Here is a 20,657-nt window from a genome sequence, read left to right as displayed (position 1 = left end):
CTGTAAATTACAGATGTTGCTTAATAGCCTGGAATATACAGGATAGCCCTTCTCAAGGCTTTGGCCTTTAAAGGTACTACAATTTCCCATTCATACAGAGATACAAAGTTGCAGAACAGAGAAGAATATTTGTCTTCTCGGAGGTTTATAGGAGTATTGTGTCCAGGCTGACATGTACAGCTGCAAGAACAAAGAATCCTGACAGAGAACTTTGTCACAACCAATCATATCCCCTTGCCTTATAATATAAAAGAAGCTTGAGTTTTTTTACCTTTTTATTTTACCTATTTATTTTTTTTTTACCTATTTATTTACAGCCAATTAACCGAGAACGTTGTGAGAGTTTCAGATGAAGAGCAAAGGGACTCAGTCATACATATACATGTATCCATTCTCCCCCAAAGTCCCCTCCTATGCAGGCTCCCACTTAACACTAAGCAGAGTTCCATGTGCTAGATAGTAGGTCCTTGTTATCCACTTTAAATACAGCAGTGTGTACATGCCCATCCCAAACTCCCTAACTATCCCTTCTTCCCCTCCTTCCCCGGCAACCAGAAGTCCAGAAAGAAGCCTGAATTCTAACTTCAGGGAGATGATTCTTTGGGACACAAGTCCACCATCTTCTGGATCTGCTGACTTTCCAAATAAAGTCACTATTCCTTGCCCTAACATCTCTTCTTTCAATTTGCTGACCTGTCCTGAAGCAAGCAGTACAAACTTGGACTCTACCAGAAATCTGTATATAAAGGGTGATTTTAATGGTTTTAAAATGGCCATGGTTATGAGTTTCATACTTAATATGAATACATGACTATATAACTCATGTATAAAGATTTACATTTAGACTTAGTTACATAACCCATTATAACATATAACACAGAACAATTGATGCTTTTGAACTGTGGTGTTGGAGAAGACTCTTGAGAGTCCCTTGGACTGCAAGGAGGTCCAACCAGTCCATTCTGAAGGCGATCAGTCCTGGGTGTTCATTGGAAGGACTGATGCTGAAGCTGAAATTCCAGTACTTTGGCCACTGCATGCGAAGAGCTGACTCATTGGAAAGACCCTGATGCTGGGAAAGATTGAGGGCAGGAGGAGAAGGGGACGACAGAGGATGAGATGGTTGGATGGCATCACCGACTCAATAGACATGGGTTTGGGTGAACTCCGGTAGTTGGTGATGGACAGGGAGGCCTGGCGTGCTGCGGTTCGTCGGGTTGCAAAGAGTTGGACACAACTGAGCAACTGAACTGAACCAATATAACTAATTTACTATTTGCTTTCTTTTCTGAGTCTTTTAGTTGGAAGTCAACAAGGCTATAGCCCACACTTTATGAAGTTCTTACAAGTAGCCAATTATTCCAAAGAACGTAAATCTTAAACAAAAAAATGGAAAGCAGACTAAAATAAATGCCAAAATTCAAACTGCATTTTGCCGATTGGTTCATAAACTGGCTTCCCATGCACAGAGGGCAGGCAGAGACCAAAAAAGAAGTGGCCACTCCATATGGGTAGATGGCAGGTTGAGCCCTCAAGGGAGCTTACAAATGGCCTGTCTTGGGCATTGAAAGATGAGTGAAATTTCACACCTACCCATTAAATCTTAAAGGTTATATAACAGGGTTCAGTCATATCCAAGTGGTCTCAGTACCACTTTGCTCTCTCAAGGCTGTGCCCCTGAAATCAGGGCAGCATGAAAAACACATATTCCAAGGACAGGGAGGAGGTGAGGGGCCTCTGACTGTCCAGGGCCAGCTCACCAGTCAAATGGCAGTCACGTCCTCTTGATGACCCTCTTCCAACATTGCCAAAATAATAATAAGAAATGACATTTTAGCCCCCCACAACAGAGAAACATCCATTTCTTGAGGCTTTATCTGACAACCCCAAGTAAAGATGGTGCAACACTCGTGTACTCCTCCTCCAGAATCCTGGATGGGCTGAACTCCAGTGGCCTGATTAGCTAGCCAGAGGTTTTCTTGGTCCAGAATGTATTCATTTCTAAAGCAAAAAGATGTGCGAGATTGATACAGCAACCTTACTTTCTCTGGAGTAAAAAACAAAAACCCCAGTCTATGTGCGGCAGTATCTGCTCGCTGATGGAGCATAAAGAATGATAGAGATACATGCATAACTGAGTCACTTTGCTATGCAGCAGAAATCAACACAGCATTGCAAGCCAATTATACTCCAAATTTTTAAAGACTTATGGAAAAGCACTCATTTCCAGTTCTTCTGAATAAACTCTCTAACAGTTGGGTTTGGGTGCAATCATGTTCCTTCAACAGAAATTTAGTGGAAGGGTTTTGTCTCTTACAGACTGTGTCCATTTCAGTTCAGTTCAGTTGCTCAGTCGTGTCCAACTCTCCGCAACCCCATGAACCACAGCACGCCAGGCCTCCCTGTCCATCACCAACTCCCGGAGTGTGCCCAAACTCATGTCCATTGAGTTGCTGATGCCATCCAACCATCTCATCCTCTGTCGTCCCCTTCTCCTCCTGCCCTCAATCTTTCCCAGCATCAGGGTCTTTTCAAATGAGTCAGCTCTTTGTATCAGGTGGCCAAAGTATTGGAGTTTCAGCTTCAGCATCAGTCCTTCCAATGAACACCCAGGACTGATCTCCTTTAGGATGGACTGGTTGGATCTCCTTGCAGTCCAAGGGACTCTCAAGAGTCTATAGGTTACTCTCAAGAGTCTCTTTAAATGTGTCCATTTAAGAGAAGAAAATAATTTTATCTGTGTGGTTTTTTGTTTTTTCGTTTTTTCTTAGGATCAAGGACAGTTCTCTTTCCATCTCTGAAAACATCTTCCACTATGCCTTGTATTTAGAAAGCATTTGATTAACCTGTCCAAATGAACTGAATCATTGGATTCCACCTTTTATAAATCCATTGGCTTAAAGAAGTATTTAGTAGTCACTTGGGGAAGAAATCATTGTTCTTGACAACAGCAGGCAAATTATGAAAAATGAAGGAAATCCCACCAGGATGAAATAACAAACTGGGAGTCAAATACATCTGGGCTCCAACCAAACCGGCCAGGAGAAATTGTACTAGCTTGATGGGAAACCGCTGGAAACTGGAAACCACGTCTCATCTCCTGTCTTGAGAGAGAATCTCCATTTCCACAAATGTGTTTTGGCTGAAGCATGAAGAATGAGTGCCTGAACATTGGACTCAACAAAACTGAACTGCTGATTGCAATAATTGTATCCATGTGGTCAAAGGAAAAACTGTAAAAGATAGAACATTTAGAAGATACCATGGAAGCCATCTAGAATGTAGACTATAGACTTATACATAAATTCAGTTAATTTGTTTATGTAATGACACATTAAAATGTCATGCCATATTTGAATGACGTGTCAATGACACATTCAAATGCAAAGGTAGGAAGTCAGAAGATTCCTGGATTAACAGGCAAGTTAGGCCTTGGAGGCAAAGCAGGGCAAAGGCCAACCGAGTTTTGCCAAGAGAATGTACTGGTCATAGAAAGCACCCTCTTCCAACCACACAGGAGACGACTCTACACATGGACATCACCAGATGGTCAACACCAAAATCAGATTGATTTATATCTGCAGGTGATAGAGAAGCACTATACAGTCAGCAAAAACAAGACCGGGAGCTGACTGTCGCCCAGATCGTGAACTCCTTATTGCCAAATTCAGACTTAAATTGAAGAAAGTAGAGAAAACCACTAGGCCATTCAGGTAAGACCTCAATCAACTCCCTTATGATTATACAGTGGAAGTGACAAACAGATTCAAGTGATTAGATATGACAGACAGAGAGCCTGAAGAGCTGCAGACAAAGGTTCATACATTGTGCAGGAGGCAGTAATCAAAACCATCCCCAAGAAAAAGAAATGCAAAAAGGCAAAATGGCTGTCTGAGGAAGACTTACAAATAGTTGAGAAAAGAAGAGAAGTGAAAGGCAAAGGAGAAAAGGAAAGATAATACCCATCTGAATGCAGAGTTTCAAAGAATAGCAAAGAGAGATAAGAAAGCCTTGCTAAGTGGCCAATGCAAAGAAATAGAGGGGAACAATAGAATGGGAAAAACTAGAGAGCTCTTCAAGAAAATTAGAGCTCCAAGGGAACATTTCATGCAAAGACGGGCTCAATAAAGGACAGAAATGGTATGGACCTAACAGAAGCAGAAGATATTAAGAAGAGGTGGCAAGAATACACAGAAAAAGTATACAAAAAGATCTTAAGGACTCAGATAACCACGGTGGTGTGATCACTCACCTAGAATCAGACATCCTGGAGTGTGAAATCACACGGGCCTTAGGAATCGTCACTACGAACAAAGTCAGTGGAGGTGATGGAATTCCAGCCGAACTATTTCAACTCCTAAAAGATGATGCTGTGAAAGTGCTGCACTCAATATGCCAACAAATTTGGAAAACTCAACGGTGGCCAGAGGACAGAAAAGGTCAGTTTTCATTCCAATCCCAAAGAAGGGCAGTGCCAAAGAAGTTCAAATTGGCTTCAGGAAATAACTTCACAAAATTCTTCAGGGAACTAGGACTGTGATGTGATTCTTATGTAGCAATAACCACCTTAACTAGTGTTTCTGGCTCGCTTTCAGAAGTTCAAAAATAATTGTTTCAACACAATATTACATGGTTAAAGTCACATATCACCATACACTAAGTTTGTTCGAATTTTGTTAAAACACACAGAGAAGCACTTAAACTGTTTAACAAAGATTGTTATTCCTTTTCTTAAAAACAATTTAAAATAATGTTAAGTAAGTTTTTAATGTATAGAATATATAAGCAATAAGGTTCTACTGTATAGCACAGAGAACTATATTCAACGTCCTGTGATAAACTATAATGAAAAAGAATATTTTTTTTTACATGTAAACATGAATACCTCCATATTTTCTCATCCTAGACATAGACTGGCGATTCAATTCACATGATAGTATACATGTTAGAATGTCATTCTCCCAAATCATCCCACCCTCTCCCTCTCCCTCTGAGTCCAAAAGTCCATTATACACATCTGTGTCTCTTTCCCTGTCTTGCATACAGGGTCGTCATTGCCATCTTCCTAAATTCCATATATATGTATTGATGTTTTTCTTTCTGGCTTACTTCACTCTGTATAATCGGCTCCAGTTTCATCCATCTCATCAGAACTGATTCAAATGAATTCTTTTTAACGGCTGAGTAATACTCCATTGTGTATATGTACCACAGCTTTCTTATCCATTCATCTGCTGATGGACATCTAGGTTGTTTCCATGTCCTGGCTATTATAAACAGTGCGATGAACATTGGGGTACATGTCTCTTTCAATTCTGGTTTCTGTAAAGCGTATGCCTGCCATGTGGGAGTGAAGTGAAATGAAATGAAGTCGCTCAGTTGTGTCTGACTCTTTGTAACCCCATGGACTGTAGCCTACAAGGCTCCTCTGTCCATGGAATTTTCCAGGCAAGATTACTGGAGTGGGTCGCCAAATGTGGGAGGCCTGGGTTCAATCCCTGGGTCAGGAAGATCCCCTGGAGGAGGGCATCGCAACCCACTCCATTATTCTTGTCTGGAGAATTCCATGGACAGAGGAGCCTGGTGGGCTACAATCCATGGGGTCTTAAAGAGTCGGACACAACTGAGTGACTAACACACACACACACACACACACACACACACACATAATTGAATCACTTTGCTGTACAGCAGTAATTAACACATAGTTGTAAATCCACATTTCAATTTAAACAATAATACTAATTAAGCTGATGTTAATTTCTTCCTTTCAATGTGCGCTCCTCAACCATCAAGCGCTTGGATCCACATTTCCCACATAAAATCATCTGATTAATGCGTTTTTCTTCCCTGATGCCCACACCCACAGTTCCCACTGACTGATTAAATAAGCGTCTGCATGACCGCTTTATTGCATCTCCAATTTCCTGGAATTCTAGGCAAAAGAATAACTTCTGAAGATTTTTTATTGCGGAAAAGTTTAGGTGCAGGCGAAAGTACACACAAACCGTTCGTGTCGGGTGGGGAGGCTCCCCTTGCTGGCAAAGTCTCCCATGATAGATCTGCAGTCCATCCTTAATCCGGCACCCCACAGTCCTTGGTCTCCAGCTTTGCTCTTTATCACAGTTCCACGGGGCCGAGAAACAGATGACGTCCCTTTCCAAAGTGTTCACTGGACTATCGCTGCCTCACAGTGCCGTTCAGCAGCTGCCGCACAGCAAAGTGAATCAGCTGCACACACGCCCTCCTGTTCAGAGTTTCTCCCATTTAGGTCAAGACTGCCCTGGTGGCTCAGACGGTTTTCATCTGCCTACAGTGCAGGAGACCCGGGTTCCATCCCTGGATCGGGAAGATGCCCTGGAGAAGGAAATGGCACCCCACTCCAGTATTCTTGCCTGGAAAATCCCATGGATGGAGGAGCCTGGCGGGCTACCGTCCACGGGGTCACGAAGAGTCGGACATGACTGAGCGACTTCCCTTTCTTTTCACTTTCCCATTTGGGTCACTGCCGAGCACTGAATAGGGTCCCCTGTGAGATATAGCAGGTTCTCACTAGTTATCCACTTCTAACATAGAAGTGTACATATGCATATCCTACCCCTCCTGCCCCCGTGGTGTTCAGAAGTTTGTTCTCTACATCCGTGTCTCTATTTCCGCTTTGCAAATAAGTTCATCTGTACACATCTTTTCTAGATTCCACACATAAGCGATATCATACAATATTTGTTTTTCTCTTTGTGTCTTAGAGGAATGGATAAAGAAGAAGAAGTGATACATATATACAAAGGAATATTACTCAGCCATATAAAGAAACGAAATAGTGTCATTTGCAGAGACGAGGATGAACCCAGAGACTGTCATGCTGAGTGAAAGTTAAGTCAGACAGAGAAAAACAAATGATGTTCTGCCTCCTCCCAACTCTAATCTGTAGTAATTATTTTTTTGAACCATTCCTCACTCATCCTTACATGCAACCCAGTTCTAAATGGGACTAAGTTCTCTTAGTCCCATGAGGAATCTTAGAAAATGAAAAGCAGTTCCATTTATTCATTCAATCATTCATTGACCAGCTATTTTTTTGGTTCTGCCTCAGGAGGTGCAATAGGTAGTGAGGATTCTACACAGAAGTTGGGCATGACTTCCATCCTTCACGGAGCTGGCAGGCTAATGAGGAAAAATAAACTATGGATGATCACAGTCAGGTGTGATAAGTGCTATACTGGGGACATGAGGCATACTTTTGAAGCAGGGAAGAAGAGGCTAACCAGATAGGTTGGGTGGTCATGGAGGATTATATAGAAGAAGTAATATCTGAGCAAAGTCTAAAGAATGATTAGAAATTAACCAGGTGAAGGTATAAGGAGAGAGCATCCAAGGCAGGCAGAATAGCACTTACAAAGCCCCAGACATACGAGAGCTTGGTGCTTTTGGAAAAATCTGAGTTCAATATGGCTGGAGGATCGGCTCAGCAAGGGGAGGAGGGGCCAGGTGAGAAAATAAAGGATTACAGGGGGCTAAGAGGGTCGCCAAGAGCTACTTTTGCAATGCTTTGTATTCCAAGTGAATGGAGTTTGGATTTTCTCTTGAGGGTGATGGGATAACATACCGTTAACCATCGATGGATAATGAACACAGCTGTGAAATAAGTAGATTTGATTCCAGATAATCACTCTTGCAATGTGTGAAGATCAGACTGAGCCGGAAAATAGGAGCAGACAAGGAGAAGAATGTGGAGATGTGTTGGAGGCTGTAGCAGTGACTCAGTGAGAAGAGATGGTGGTGGTTTGCTCTGGGGTGGAAAGATGGAGATGGAGAAAGGTAGGATTCGAGAGCTAGAGTGGAAGGGGAAGATGGTGGAGAACGGTTGGTTCTGGGAGAAAAGAGAGAAACCATTATGACGCTCAGAACCCTGTTTGGCCAGGAAGGAAGAGGGTGGTGCCATCTGCAGAGATAAAAAAGCCCACACTGAGTGTAGAGCCTCAGGCTTACATCAGAGGCCCCACTGGGGCTTGGGTGAACAGTTCTAGACTGGATACATGCAGGTTACAGGAATAATCACAGGAGCTAATGGTCACTTGCCCTGTTATTTTAATGTATACCCTAGTTGGACGTTTGCCCCTTTATTGTAGACCACTAACCTGGTGAATGGAATAGGATCTGCCTTAGAAATCCAGAGACCTGGGTTCTGTCCAAGTCCTGCCACCCAGAGCTCTGTGCCCTGAGGAAATCCCTTTCAGTCTCTGGGTTTCATGATCTGCAGCATAATAAGATAAAATCACCCCCCTTTTCAGTCCCAACATTCTATGATATGGTTCTGGTTAATATATTCCCTGTTTATTAAAGAGCACCCTTAAAATAAATCATTATTAAGACATTGAACAAGAAATGTCTTAGGCAGTGAAACTCCTTCGTGTTCTTTAATATCAGAAATACTTTAAAAGGTGTTCTTGATAGTAAAAAATAAAAGTATGTGGGCTGTTATTAAGGCTGTTTGTCTCACTATTCTACCAGATATTGGGAGCTACATTATGCGGTTTACTGACTGTCTAGTATAGCTATTCATAACAGTCCCTGAAATTTAAATACCCCAATTTTTTATAAACAAGAAAGCATCAGTAAGCAGTTGACTTTGAAATTATCCAGCTATCTATTTTCTAGCATTATTTTGAGTTACAAAAATAAGCAGCTTTCAACTTGTTTCATTTCTCCTTCTGGAAGAACTATACACCAGGTCTCATTTCTTGACAGTAATTTGCTTTGTTATCGTGAGTCCGTTGCAGAAAACATGTCCGAAATCGCTTTGGAGACTGCTTCCTTTCAGCATGAAAAGGGCAGTAGGGACCCAAGTCAACAAGTGAATGAGAACAAGACAAATGTGCTCCCGAGTCTCACTTGGACACCAGGCCTGTATATCTGATGACGTCTAGAATGTTCCCACTGCTCAGTCTCCCTGCCACCTCCAGACAGTGGCACAGCGCCTGGCACACGGCACTAACAAGACCCGCTGTTCCCGAGTCCTTAGTAATGCTGAGCCGGGTGCTAGGGGCTCACCATATCCATCTCGGTCAGCTTTCACATCTATCCTGTGAGGTGGGTTTTATTCTTATCCCCATTGTACAGATGAGGAGATTAAGACTCTGAGAGTAACTTCCCCAAAGTCCTTTTACAGGTGAAATGGTGCTGAGAGGGGCTCAAACCCAAGCCATCCACTGTCGGAGTCTAGGTCTTAACGGCAGGTCTGAGCAGCTTCCCATACGCCCTCAGCAAGGATCATAGCTGGAAGGGTGGGTAGAGGCGTGAAGGCAGCCAATAGCTGGTCCTGCCTTCCTCGCCTCTGTTAGTCCCTGAGGCAGTGTTGTGACGACCTACAGCGTAAAGGTGTGCTCCCTGCCCTCTATCCCCTTGAACAGCTCTATATCGGGCCACATTATGGAAGTGGTAAGGTCTCTGCTCACCAGGGCCGACCTTCGAGAGAAGGAGGGGGACAATAAGCAAGCACACACGTAAATCAACAAAGGACCAGCAGATAGTGAAACGTGTTTGGAGGCAATAAAACAGGATGGGGAATAAAGTGACGGGGAGAGAGAGCTGCTTGCATCTGTCCTACGGACGTGCTCCTGCCAGATCCCGAAAGAGGCCCACCTCTTAGAAACTTTGTCATCACCAGCGCCTCGAAACTAGTGTCTCTGATTCTGGCTTCTTTTTCCTGCAGTTTATCAGGGTGACCTCTTTGAAGCAGTATTCCTAAATTATTATGTTTTCTTCTTGCATTTTGATGCATGCTGGACTCAAACACCTCAGTTTATACCCAGGTCTCCCCATCATCTGCGCTCTTCCTACACATCCGAAACCATACCCTTTCCTTCATCCACAAGCATATCCGAAGCATCCGCCACGCACTGCCCCAACGCTAGATCTGTGGTTCTTTGAGTCCTGTGTCCTGGGTCTCCCACATCTTCTATGCTTATTCCCTCGTACCTGATGCTAGAACAGTCTTTCTGGCTCTGTCCACTGCTCCAAACTTTCTTGTCATTTAGAGACTGGCTCAAGTCCTAGTTTGGCAACGAACTTTTCACTATTTATACCATTTCAAACTAGCATCCTTTTTTAAACAACGTCATCAGTTTCCATAACGTAGAAAGCTTTCCGTAGCTTAAACGTCTCATTAGTTCCCATAGCTTTCGATTTCTCGTTAGTTCTTATTTCTTCCTGTCACTTTCTTTTTTCCACTGGTTTCCATAGCTTTCTATTTTGGCCCCTTTGCTTGGCAATCCCCTCTCACCACGAAGGTGTGTTGCACAACCTTGTGTGGGTTGAGGTTTGCATGTTTATTCAGGACAACAGCTAATTCTTCTGTTCCTCTCTATTGCCTAATCAACGATCACAATGGCAGCAGCAATGTACTGAGCACTTACCACGTGCAAAGCACAGTGCCAAGCGTTTCCCCTGTTGAATCTATTGCTCCTCCCCAGAGCTTTCTGACCATCGCCCACACTGGGCAGACCAGGAAACTAAGACTTAGAGAGATGATGCAACTTGGAGAAAGTGGCACTTTGCAAGCAGCAGCCGTGGAGCTTAGTTTTTGTTGAAGTATAGTTGATTTACAGGCTTCCCAGCTGGTGTTAGTGGTAAAGAACCTGCCTGCCAATGCATAAGACTTAAGAGAAGTGAGTTCAAGCCCTGGGTTGGGATGGTCCCCTGGAGGAGGGCATGGCAATCCACTCCAGTATTCTTGCCTGGAGAATCCCATGGACAGAGGAGCCTGGTAAGCTACAGTCCACAGGGACACAAAGACTTGGACACAACTGAAGGGACTTAGCACACACTCACGCATAGTTGATTCACAATATTGTGTTTTTTTCAGGTGTACAGCCAAGTGATTCGTATACACAAATAGATAGATAGGTGCAGATATATATGCGATTATTTTCCATTATAGGGAAATACAGGATATCGAATACAGTTCCTGTGCTATACAGAAAATCCCTGCTGCTCATCTATTTTATTTATAGTAGTTTGTATCTGTTGATATCATACTCCTCATATATCACTCCCTATTCCCTTTCCCTTTTGGTAACTGTAAGTTTGTTTTCTATGACTGCGACTCTTTCTGTTTTGTATATAGATTTCTTTGTATTATTGTCAGATTCCACATATAAGTAATATTCTACAATATTTGGCTTTGTCTGACTTCACTAAGTATACTATACTCTAGTTCCATCCACGTTGCTACAAATGGCAACATCTTTTTTTTTTACAGCTGAGTACGACAGAGGATGAGATGGCTGGATGGCATCACCGACTCGATGGCATGGGTTTGGGTGGACTCTGGGCGTTGGTGATGGACAGGGAGGCCTGGTGTGCTGCAGTCCATGGGGTCGCAAAGAGTCGGACAGGACTGAGCGCCTGGACTGAACTGAACTGAACATCCTGCTATGTCTGCGTGCACAGGTGTGTGTGGCACCACTTCTTGAGCCAATTGTCTGCTGATGGGCACTTGAGTTGCTTCCACATCTTGGTTATTGCAAGTAGTTCAGTTCAGATCCAGCCAGTCCATCCTGAAGGAAATCAGTCCTGAATATTCATTGGAAGGACTGATGCTGAAGCTGAAACTCCAATATTTCTGGCCACCTGATGTGAAGAACTGACTCAATGGAAAAGACCCTGATGCTGGGAAAGATTGAGGGCAGGAGGAGAAGGGGACGACAGAGGATGAGATGGTTGGATGGCATCACCGACTCAATGGACGTGAGTTTTAGCAAGCTCTGGGAGTTGGTGATGGACAGGGAGGCCTGGTGTGCTGCAGTCCATGGGGTCGCAAAGAGTCGGACACAATTGAGTGAACTGAACTGGACTGAACATCCTCCTATGTCTGTGTGCACATGTGGGCATTAAAAAGCACCATAGGGCTGGTATGGTGGGGAGGAAAGAAAGCATGGAGCAGCATTGACAGGTTGGATCTCCTTGCAGTCCAAGGCACTCTCAAGAGTCTTCTCCAACACCACAGTTCAAAAGCATCAATTCTTCAGCACTGCTGCTGCTGCTGCTAAGTTGCTTCAGTCGTGTCCGACTCTGGGCGACCCCACAGACAGCAGCCCACCAGGCTCCCCCATCCCTGGGATTCTCCAGGCAAGAACACTGGAGTGGGTTGCCATTTCCTTCTCCAATGCATGCAAGTGAAAAGTGAAAGTGAAGTCGCTCAGTCGTGTCCGACTCTTCGAGACCCCATGGACTGCACCCTACCAGGCTCCTCCGTCCATGGGATTTTCCAGGCAAGAGTACTGGAGTGGGATGCCGTAGAGTTTCTTTATGGTCCAACTCTTACATCCATACATGACTACTAGAAAAACCATAGTCTTGGCTAGATGGACGCTTGTTGGCAAAGTAATGTCACTGCTTTTTAATATGCTATCTAGGTTGGTCATAACTTTTCTTCCAAGGAACAAGCATCTTTTAATTTCATGGCTATAGTCACCATCTTCAGTGATTCTGTAGCCACCCCCCCCCCAATAAAGCTTGTCACTGTTTCCATTGTTTCCCCATTATAGGCCATGAAGTGATGGGACCAGATGCCATAATCTTAGTTTTCTGAATGTTGACTTTTAAGCCAACTTTTTCACTCCCTTTTTTCACTTTTATTATGAGGTTCTTTGGTTCCTCTTTGTTTTCTGCCATCAGGGTGGTGTCATCTGCACATCTGAGGTTACTGATATTTCTCCTGGCAATCTTGATTCCAGCTTACGCTTCATCCAGCCCAGCATTTCTCATGATGTACTCTGCATATAAGTTAAACAAGCAGAGTGACAATATACAGCCTTGATGTACTCCTTTCCCAATTTGGAACCAGTCTGTTTATAAGGTTTATACATCTGTTTATAAGGTTGGGTATGTTCAGTTGCTCAGTCTTGCCTGTTTGTGACCCCATGGATTGTAGCCTGACAGGCTCCTCTGCCCATAGAATTTTCCAGGCATGCATGCTGGAGTGAGTTGCCACTTCCTTCTCCAGCGGATCTTCTCGATCCAGAGACTGAACTCGCATCTCCACCATTTGGCATTGCCTGCCATCCACGAGCACTACCTAGGAAGCCCTCTTTATAAGGGCACTAATCCTGTTTATGAGAACTCCACCCTCATGATCTAATCACTTCCCTAAAGCCCACCTCCCTAAATCTTAACCCCCTAAGGGGTTAGGTGAGTTTGTGAGGGACACAAAGTCTTCAGCAGACTAAAAGGAGGAAGAAAGATGTTTCCTTAACTGGAAACTTTACAACCTGAAAAGACACCCTGGTGGCTCAGAAGGTAAAGCGTCTGCCTACAATGCAGAAGACCCGGGTTCAGTCCCTGGGTCGGGAAGATCTCCTGGAGAAGGAAATGGCAGCCTACTCCAGTACTATTGCCTGGAAAATCCCATAGACAGAGGAGCCTGGTAGGCTACAGTCCATGGGGTCACAAAGAGTCGGACACGACTAAGCGACTTCCCTTCCACTTATTTTTATACCCTGATTGGACCAGAAGAAGAACTAAAATCGGGTTGGGAATGAGGAGGTTTGGTCAGGGTGATAATAATAATCAACTCCAAAGGTGTCTTTACCAAAGAGACAATGCATTTTAAGAGTTTTAAACACCTTGTTAGAAGGTCCCAGAGAATAAGCAAGGAGGTCATACAGAAGCATTTGCAAAAGCACCGATATCTTTTGGTTTGGGATTTTAAATGGCAGTTGTCTGTACCAGCTATATTAAAACAAGCAAAATGTTTGGAAAGTCTTATCATACCAGTGTGAGATACAAATAAAAGCCTTAAAATCATATATAAGAATGGCAGTCAGCTCATCAAAAATTTAAATGAACATCAGGTTTAGTGTAAATCTCCCAGCAACTAAAGCAAAAAGAAAATTTTAATCAGCTGGAAAGTTCCAAATCGGATGACGTCATCTGCCAGAGAAAGAAAGTTATTTCTGCTTTGCTTCTCATGAAATCTCCTCATTGCTCTGGGCTTCCCAGAGCAAACACGTTTTCGAAACTGTGGTGGTTTCCCCTTTATTTCTTCACAGGAAAGCTCAAATATCACCCCCAAGCATAGAGCTCCATACCCACTGAATTCAATATGTTGAGGCTTTCAGATTTCCATTGAACACACCAGTGAGAAATTAATGAATGTACTGTGTTTCCTTCCAGTCTTTGCTAAGCGCCTTGCTTGGCCCTTACCAACAGGGGCAAAGTTATTTCATTCTGTCCTGAGGAGCGGAGGCCAGCAGGGTGTAAGGTGATAGCCTTGAAGAGCAGGAGTTCAAAGACGGCGTCTCGCCCGGGAGCCTTGTCCTCACACAGCTCTGAGTCCTAACCTACACCCAGCTAGCAATCTGAGAACCAGCCTCTCCAAACACACACATCAAGAGGACGCCTGGAGATGGGAGAAACCGCTGCTTTCTCTCATTCATGGCTATCGAGCTTCCATGAAGGACAGGCTTTTGGTCTCTCCTTAGCTGTTTTTAGTAGGTTGAAAACCCCGAGGCTGCTGATCTGTGATTATATAAACATATATTTTTTTTTCGATATGCATTTTCTCATCTAAATAGATAGTGTATATGTGATGTGGTTTGGAGCTAGCTTTTTATCAGGAGTCACTCCTCTCCTTATTTTTTTTAAAGTCTGGGCTTTGTTGTTCTCCTTCAAAGACCTTTTTTAAAGAAAAAACATATTTTAAAGGTACAGTAAGCTTTGGTGTCCTTGATTGTTCTCTGCCAAGAAGCCCATTTTCAATGTTTGAGTTCCCACTCCCCCTCGCCCCCCCCCCTCCCCGCCCCGAAGTTGTGGAAAGGAACAAAGTGGATATTATTCTTTCAATCTAAGTTTAAACAGCTTAATGAGTGGAGCCAATTGAAGTAAATCATAATTGCTAAACAGGATTAAGTTTACAACAGCCTCTCGAAAGTCTACAAAAAAGCACAACACAAAAATAGACCCAGACAACGGGAGCGCATTTGTATGTAGCTGCAGTTCCAAGGCTCCTTTTTCTAAAAGGCTGGTGTTATGAATCACTGCGCGTAAAACAGTCACCTTGCGGGTCCCGTGTTCGCACTTGATCCGTATTATTTATGTCCCACACTCTATTATGTAACTGGCAAACATTTTCAAATAGGAAGACTCATATGTCACCAACGGTGATGGACAGTCAGGCTGGATTGCTTTCTGCTGCATTTAGGAAATTAGGGTGATCCCAGCCCGTCGTCCTCATTTGTCCACCCTTTGTACTACACAATTCATCTTCAGACTAATGGATTTTATGCAGGTGATCAAAAGTTGTGGGCTTACTTCTCGACTCAATTAGCTAAATTATTTCTTACCATTTCAAATCATCGCCTAAGGCTCCACAAGGCAGCAACTGAAAAAAAAAAAAAACTGAAACGTGGGACCATTCATGCTCAGACATCAGACCTGGAGTAAGAAAAGTCCAAGCCCTCTAAGACCCAGAAACCAGCCTGCTCTTCAATTTTGTAAGCCCGCCGCCCCCAGCCATCTACTTTCACTTGCTCTTAGTTAGGATTTTCATGACACCCTGAGTTAGAGCAGGCGCTGTGGTGCAACCTTTCTGAACAAGCCTGTTGTCAGAACACTGTTATGCCAGCTGCTCAGGAAAAGGGGGTTCTATGGTCTAATAAGTTTGGGGAATGTGCATTTCACAAAGCTCATTAGCATATTAAAAACACCCAGAGGTCCTGCATAAACTTTTAACTTAGCTGAGTTAACTTAGTTGAGCCCCTGTTTCCCAAAATCAAGAGGCCACAGAATCTCATATTCAACTTAATACTCCACGGAACCAATGTTCTGCCAGGATTCACTCTGGGAAATCCAAATTTAGCACGCCAAGTTGGCTCTCTGCTTACATTTTTCCTAATTTAAGTTGAACAATACGTTATAAATAATCCCCTGTGCCTTTGTGGAAAGTGCCATCATCTCTGGAGTTCTGTGGATGGTGTGAGTTTTTATGTGAGTTGGGATTTCGGTCCGGGCTTAAGCAAGTTGCTAATGTGAGGTCTGAAGCATGCATTCTCTGTCACCTTCCTCCGGGGCGAAAGGTCTTCAGAATGTATCCTGGTGACGCAGAGTAACTTATCCATGTAATGTATTCTTGTAACTTCTACAAATGCTTCATTTTCCCCAACACTGAACCAAACCTCACTTCGGTCTCTGCTTGACTAGTATTAAGGCAGCCAAGTGAACTGTTTAATACTCAGTCTCAAGCTGTTGAATCCAGTTCCAGGCCCTCTGCAGCAAAGACACACACTTGATTCATTACTAAGCTTCATAGATCTGATTTCCTCGCTACAGTCAAGTTACATCCTTGGAACACAGTGCACCCTGTGATCAAGCAGCCTCAAGACCGTTGACCTTCACCTCCCCTAGTTGAGAAAGCTGCAGACCGGGCCTCTGTTATCAATGGGATTCAGCAAGGACCTAGCATAATAAACTCTTAGCTCCAAAATGTTAAGTTTTGCCAGAGCATATGGGATTATAAAAGCAAATGTGTATTCTGCATAATATTGTGTCACGCTATCAGGCACATTTTTAAAAAAGGCAACACCCACAGGTCTGAACAACTTCAGATTTATGCAAATTCTGCAAGCACTAAGACGTGCCTACTTGTCACTTTTTTGTTGCATCAGCATACTGCCCCAGGGAGGAATCGTGTCTCGTTGTGTGTTGCCGTTATTAGTGTTGACCTTTGCAAACCCTCTCCCCACTTGCTCAAGGAACTTCTGGCCCTGCACGAGAGTTCTCTGTTCGCATCCTTCTTTTGTGACTGGCAGAGAGGAGCTTCTGTGAGTACAATGATGCAACTCAGTCCTCCTTGGGAATTCAATACCATGGATGCCCAATCCCGCACGCTTTTTATAATCATAGCCATCATCTTTTTATTATGTCTTGGACTTGAGGAGGCCTGGAAGCAGATGTAAGTCATGATGACCTGACTTCAATGGGAGAATGAACCAGGTGGCTAATTGTCTCTAAAACAAATACACTGATAATTAGCAGGAGAGCACAATGCGACAGAAGCCTAACCACCAACCTTTATTTAAGTTGAGCAAACGGGTCAGCAAATGCTGCAGCTGCACCGCACTTTGACGAGTTAATCAGGGAGCCATGCTTCATCTCGGCAGCCACGCTAGCCAAAGCATGCCCTCAGGACCTGGTATCAGCGATGCTAAAACTGCGAACTTGGGAAGCTGTCGGTACTCACAACCAAAACCCCTTGTCTGAGCACTTGGCAAAGCCAAGACTTAAGGTGCCAGACTTTCTCACCTATGGAATGCTGGGGTCAAAGCCTGGACAATAAGAAGGCAGTGAGATCTCACCTCTACATGTTGGAAGTGCTAATAACTGTGGCTCTCTGGCAGACTTCACTTTTCGAGGGTTTAGATTACTCTGCTTGGATTGACTCACGTCTAGATCAGGGTTCAGCACACTGTAAGGGGCCAGAGAATGAATATAGGTCTTGAATGAATTAATTAATGACTAGGTCTTGCGGACGTAACGGTCTCGGTCAAAATTCCTTGGTTCTGCCGTTTTAGCCCTAAAACAGCCATAGACAAGTGGAAAATAAATTAATTGAGCTGTATTCCAATAAAATTTTATTTATGTGCACAAATTAAATTTTATATACTTTTCACTTCAAGAAATATTCTTCTTTTGATGTTTTTCCAAGCATTTACAAATATAGGAATAATTCTTGGTTTATGGGCCATTCAAAAAACACGCTGGATTTGACTCATGGGCTGTAGTTGATTGACCTCTGGCCTAGATGAATTAATTGATCTGGAGTGAAAGTATCAGAGATAACATGGGGTCTTTCTCTGTGATTTCCTGTGTATCTGTTATTTCACTATACAGGTGAAAAAGGAATGGGCTATTCAAATTACTTGATCATAATAAATAGACATTGATTACCTGTGTACAAGTCACTCAGATCCTGAAGGGTGGAGACTCCAAAGGAGGTTATAATTCAGAGTTCCAATTTGACAGGGATCAACCTCAAGGCACAGGCAAAGAGGTACTTCTCTGAATGACTTGTCAATAGGTAATACAATACACAGATACTTTAACCCACATTCTTCGTTTCTGGGAGTTTATCCTAAAGAAATAATTAAAATTCCATGCATATAAACATGTGTCTATGTGTATAAATGAGTCACTTTGATGTACAGCAGAAATCATCACATTGTAAATCAACTATACTTCAATTAAGTAAAGAAAAAAATGTACAGAAAAAGATCACTATGTTGTATAACAGGAACTATCATAGTGCTGGAGCTCAATGTGCTTCAAAAATAAACACACATTTAAAAATAAAACAAGCGCTTCCCTGGTGGCTCAGTGGCTATGAAACTGCCTTACAATGCAGGGGATACGAGTTCTGCCCCTGGTCAGGGAACTGAGATCCCACATGCCACAGGGAAACTACTGAGCCCACACGTTCTGGAACCCTTGTGCCACAAAGAGAGAGTCCGTGCATCATGTGCAATGAAGACCCCACATGCTACAGCTGCGACCCGATGCAGCCAAATAAACAAAAAGAAAACCAAAACATAAAATAAAATTACACAAAGAACATCATCAAGATGTTCATTGCAGTATTGTTTACAAAAGAAAAAGAAAAGAGGCAAGCTAAACGTCAAAGAATTAGAACTTACTGAAGCAATCCATTATCCATTTAATATCCATACAGTGGATTATTAGGTAGCCGTTAAAAGTGTGGCATATAAGGATATGTGTTGGTATGGGAGGATGTTCAGCTTGAGGCCAGAGGCAGGCACATAGCAAAACAATAAGACAAAACGGTATAATTTTTGTTTTTAGATTTGCAGAAAATGTCTCAGAGCATATAGCCAAGAAGTGGTGTTGACTGTTCATCTCTGGAGGGTGGGTTTATGATTGATTCTTAATTTTTTTCTTCTGTGTTATATTTATAAAATATTTTTAATTTACCCATTCATTGCATATTTATTCAGCACTGCAGATCCTCTGGAGAAAGAAATGGCAACCCACTTCAGTATTTTTGCCTGGAGAGTTCCATGGACAGAGGAGTCTAGTGGGCTATGGTCCATAGAATCACAGAGTTGGACGTGACTGAAGCTACTTATCACGCACCCACGACTATCAGGTTCTGAAACCTGATTTTCTACAGGTGCAATTTTATATTTTGTAACTAAGAAAAAAATTTTTAAGCAGTGGTCCTGAAAATGGAGTGTAAGAATACCCACAGCAGTTGGGATGAACCACGTGGGAAGCCACGTCACAGAAGAGCCCCCAGGGAGGGTGAGTGCCAGACAGATTGAGGCGGAGGCTGCGAGGGTCTCTGATGTAGGTGAAGCCACATGGGTAGCACTTGTTAGCAACACTGTGTGGAGCTCTGTCACTCTTCCCACCGTTTTCCAAAACTGACCCTTGTAAGCATGCCCTAGGCTTAGTTACGGTGCAGTAGATGAGACCCCGGAGAAGGCAGAGGCACCCACTCCAACACTCTTGCCTGGAGAACCCCATGGATGGAGGAGCCTCGTGGGCTGCAGTCCAAGAGGTTGCTAAGAGTTGGACATGACTGAGCGACTTCACTTTCACTTTTCACATTCATGCATTGGAGAAGGAAATGGCAATGCACTCCAGTGTTTTTGCCTGGAGAATCCCAGGGACGGGGGAGCCTGGTGGGCTGCCATCTATGGGGTCGCACAGAGTCAGACATGACTGAGCGACTTAGCAGCAGCAGCAGCAGATGAGACGGTAAGACATGGCAAAGTCTAGCCTAATAACACACAGACCTGTAATGCTAATTTCTTCTGAGAAAGAAAGATTTATTTGTTTTATTTATTCATTGTGAGAATCTTCCCAAAAAGGAAAACCAATGGGTGACTTAACAGAGATCCCTCACCATCGAAGAGTCCAGACTTCCCTGGTTTGGGCTGATTTTGACATCTTGTGCCATGGACTGTGTTTTAAAGCATACACAGCAAAGCCCCACAATGGTGTCGATGGAGAAATAGAAAAGTAATCATGGCCATGACTTTCTACAGACTTCCCTGGTTGTTGGTCTTACTGAGGTGTGTGACCTTTTCAGATGCTGCGCGCAAATATTTGTTCTTCTGACACTGAAGTATGCCTGTCATTTTCTACTGCACTTGAGCTTACACCTGCTGTGTAGTTCAGAAAACCCCAGAAAAAAGAAGCATTTACAAGCTTATTGGAAGATGTGGACCTCCAATCCTATCTGATGTATCCTGCATTTCACATGTTTATTTCAACTATGAGATTTTTATTATGAAAACAGGAACAATAACGATTGGACCTGAATACCAGAACGAACGGCTCTCAGTGAGCTCTTGTGTCAATTCCGACAGCTGGATGTAGCTCAGCTACACTGACGCCTTATCAAAAGCATTTTTACTGAAGACAGAAAGATGGGCTTTCTATGGAGAGGAACTGGAGGTCCCAGGGACCTGGGTAACTTCTTAGGAGAACTGATACTGCATCTCCCATTTTGCCTTCATCACTTCCTCCCCTTCCGCACTTGAGAGTCTGTTTCGTTCCCTGCATCTCTCTTTCCTTTGACATTGGCTAATTCTCTTGCAGCCTCCTAAAATAATAGTTCTGGTGTGTGGCTGGCTGAC

This window comes from Ovis aries, chromosome 1 (assembly GCF_016772045.2).
Source record: "Ovis aries strain OAR_USU_Benz2616 breed Rambouillet chromosome 1, ARS-UI_Ramb_v3.0, whole genome shotgun sequence".
In the NCBI taxonomy this organism is placed as follows: domain Eukaryota; kingdom Metazoa; phylum Chordata; class Mammalia; order Artiodactyla; family Bovidae; genus Ovis; species Ovis aries.
The sequence above is the reverse complement of the archived record's forward strand: the minus strand, read 5'-3'. Positions refer to the sequence as shown.